The sequence below is a fragment of the Carya illinoinensis genome, chromosome 11 (assembly GCF_018687715.1).
Source record: "Carya illinoinensis cultivar Pawnee chromosome 11, C.illinoinensisPawnee_v1, whole genome shotgun sequence".
Classification (NCBI taxonomy): Eukaryota; Viridiplantae; Streptophyta; class Magnoliopsida; order Fagales; family Juglandaceae; genus Carya; species Carya illinoinensis.
Window position 1 is genome coordinate 33,361,097 of NC_056762.1, and position 3,872 is coordinate 33,364,968.

Consider the following 3,872-nt stretch of genomic DNA (forward strand, 5'->3'; position numbering starts at 1 on the left):
TTTTTCTTAAATTATCTGAGATGCATTTGCAGAAAACTTATTACTAAGAACATGTGAATCTTCTGATTAGAGGATTAAAACCTGAAGCCAAAAATTAAAAAAAAGTTTTAGGATGGATAAACTATGTGAAATCTCTTTGAAGAAAATGAGAACCAGCTTTGAAAGGGTTGATTTTTATTTTTATTTTTGGAGTACATATAAGGTGTGTTCTACCCCCTCCTTTTTTTTAGAAGGGTACAAAACTTGTACACCTTAAAACTGTATCAATTATTTTTTGTGAAAAGTGGGCGAGAAAAAATACATCCAGAAAAACTAGCTCTATCACAAAATTTATTGCAAATGGACTATCTGTTTAAACTTTGCAAACACTTTCTAAGCATTAGGGTTTATGTTTAATTTCTTCTCCTTCCTTCAGACTGATCATCTGATCTTGAATTGATTCAAGTGTTTAGGGTGGCGGCTTTCAGCATGTCTGGACTTTGTTTCACTTCTTGCCATGCTTCCAGCTCCGCTCTTCTGCCTTCTAAGCCCCAAGCCTGAACGGTCTCTATAGTAAAGCTGATATTGGATTCTATATTGTAAGACCACTTTCCAAAACTAGGCCAGCCCAACTCAATCCATCTCCATGCAAACCTTGCCATTCATACTTCACTGCCCCCTACCGGAAAATTTTTTAGAATCGGTCCAATCTGCCGATGCAAAATTATATCTTTTATTATAAAAATACAGTAAATTTTACATATTCTCTTATACACTTCAATAATATGATTAATTATGTATTAAAAAAAAATTAATTTAACTAATCATATCAATAGAATATATAAAAAATACCTAAAAGTAACTATATATAAAATTATTATTCTTATTAAAATTGCAAACTTACAATTTTTTCTTGAATGAAAGATAATAGAATTGAATATATGTTTTCGATTTCATGATTGTCCATTAAAATATATCAATTAAATTATGGCTAAAAAAATCAATAATATCAGCTAATACATGTATTACACATTAAAAACATTTTATGTATTGTTATTTTTGTATACTTTTTTGTACGGTCTACTCCAATTACAACAATAAAATATATAAAAAATATACAAAAATAACTATATATAACAGAACTCATTATATTATCAGCCAGTCAGAAAATATTTCATTACTTGAAATCAATAAAATAAAGTGATGATTTTTTTAAAAAATTTTTTTTGCACTAATTAAAAATGTTATATTTCAGTGTAATAAAATAAAATATATTGATTAAAATTTCATGTTTAGGAATAGGAGTCATTATCAAAACAAAACAGGTGTTCTAGCTCTTTTAAAATTTTTCTGCATGCACAAATACAGTACTTGTATGCGCACAGGCATGAACACATACATGACATACACCCCTTACAGTAGCCATACATAATATGGAATATATTAGAAAGAAGAGAAGTATTACACATATTTAAAAAATTATATAAAAATAAATTTATAAATTAATATAATTTCGTACAATGAAAAACAGATTCCATAAAAAGAACTCACATTTTTAATCATATCGCCGGAGAGTAAGATACTCAAAACCCCCCATAGAATGGCTGTAACAACATATTTCGAGGGTTTTCAACAGCAATTAGGGTTATTTTACTTTACCTTAAAATCATGTATTAAATGAAAAATCAATTTTTTCTCTTTAAGATCGGTTCAACCAGTCGATACAACATTATATTTCTTTTTAAGATTGCAAAATCAGAAATAATGAAATATCATTAACACTCATCTTAACCTCCTGGAGTAGGCAAAAATTAAATAGAAAAAGAGAGAAATGATTTTAATTTCCCCCCAGATTATTTATATATATATATATATATATCAAAATGCCCAGTCCTTTCGATATGATATCCATCCAACGGTCAGAAATTCTCCCACAAACAAAAGTTACTACTAAAATTTAAATCATATTCTTCACAAAATAAAATGACTAAACAAGTAACGGCTAGAAATTTCCAGAACATAAAATTAGTAACAGAGAGGATACATTTTGGCCGTTCTAGATCATATTTTCACTTAAAAACTACTAACGGCTAGGAATTTCAAAACCCCGTTGAGAAATATAAAGTCTGCAATATTCAAAACGAAGGACGCAAAGGGGTTAGAATTCTCGTATCTTCTTCAATCGTATTTTTTTTTACAATGTTCCTCTGTAATTGCAAAACACTTTGGCTATAGGGAGAAAGAAACACAACAAATCTACCCCAGAGAGAGAGAGAGAGAGAGAGAGAGAGGTATTTAGGTTGGACGGGCTGGCGACGCTCACTGCAGACGCTGAAGGATGAGAGACGCGCAATAGTTTTCTCTAAGTGTTCGTCTATGTTGTCGAGCTATAGAGGCGTTGTTTGCTAGAACTCTCAATGAAAACAACAAGAGATGGCCACAGGAGTTGTTATCCCCCCGCAACTGCAAGAGGTTCTTCAGGTTACCTTTTTAGTTATCAATTCATCTACTTTTGTTTACTTTTTGATCTATTAGTTTTATGTGAAATCTACATTGGTTTTGATTTCTTTCGCATCAATGGACTGGATCTGCAATCAGATTTTATTTTATAATATGATTTAGTTTTTTTTTTTTTTTAATCCATTAGCGCAGTTGAGATAGAGAAAAGGTTTCCATTCCTTATATACATGCAATTACATGATATATGAAGCCTATAGTAAGGCTCTGTACAACAAGCTAAATTTATGTATAAAACAGAGTATACATTGCTGGACTTCCAAACATAGTCTTCCTTTGTCTTGCAATTGTCCCGGTGCATGGATTGCGGAGTGATATGATCCTCTGTTTTGCTATTGCTAGAGTCACGATATCCAATGGCGAGATAACGCTGTCATGAGCTGGACCTGAGACATTTGGATTTTGATTTCCGTAGGAGCGATCTGATTGAATCTAAAGCGGAGTTTTCTTTTGGAACCAATCTGGATTATCGATTCGTAAGTTTTTTTTTTTTAATTAATTTTGATAGAAATATATAGATTTAGTTTCTTTTTATTCTTTTTTAGTCAAACATAGCTCTAAATTTGCTCATTTCATTTTCTGTGTGAGGGATTGCCAAAAGAAGTTTTGCTCTGGTTGCCGTTGTCCCGACTCTGTAGCAGAGAGAGAGAGAGAGAGAGAGAGAGAGAGAGCGTGCTTATTCTTCTGCTTCTTCACACGCCAACAGGTCGATCTAATTCTTCCTTCTTCTCAACTCTCTTATTTCATCGCAATGATTTCCGTAAAAATCTTTGTAATTTGATTACTCTTCTGCCAGATTCAAAGATCCAAGAAACGCATAGGTGTTTACTGCCTCCCTCCCTCCCTTTGTGATAATGTTTTTTCTATTTTTTTTTTGGGTTAATTCAATAGGATTGTACTGTACCAGTAATGTAGTGGCATTTTATCATAGACTATTTTGTGTTTGTTTTTTGAATTTTCTTTTTGCCCCGAAAGATCAAAAAAAGAAGAAAGGATATGCACACACGATCATCTATTTTGATGCTTTTCTAAACTGGTGTTTTTTGTATTTTGAATCAGTGAGAAGCATGAAGCTAAAATAAATCTCCGAGTAAATGTGGAAATATGCAATGTAGTATTTAACTTTCTTTTTTGAATTCTTTCAAATGTTCCACAAACCCCGAAGGATTACATAATTTGTCCGAGTGTTGGAGCTTTCATTAATTTGCTGCAGTCATGAATGCTGAACAAAAAATGGTATTAGTTTTTCGGTTGATAGTTGCATCCTATTTTGTAGATTAATTATTCATCTATTTTGTGACATTATTTTTTTTTTCCTTTTCCCCAACCAAATCTTGGTGGTCTTTTATGTTTGTGTTGTTATTCTTTAGTGGTTT

The 3,872-nt window shown here is 31.6% G+C and overlaps 1 long non-coding RNA gene across 2 annotated transcripts; it reads left to right on the forward strand.

Moving 5' to 3' along the window:
- The first annotated feature begins 2,084 nt into the window (after positions 1-2,084).
- Positions 2,085-3,426, forward strand: LOC122282636. 2 transcript variants are annotated; one of them, XR_006230432.1, is made up of 3 exons: positions 2,085-2,460; positions 2,839-2,972; positions 3,098-3,426. It is a non-coding gene; the product is annotated as an uncharacterized LOC122282636 (long non-coding RNA). The 2 variants fall into 2 exon arrangements; XR_006230431.1 differs by having other exon boundaries at positions 2,839-3,426.
- The last annotated feature ends 446 nt before the right edge of the window (positions 3,427-3,872 follow it).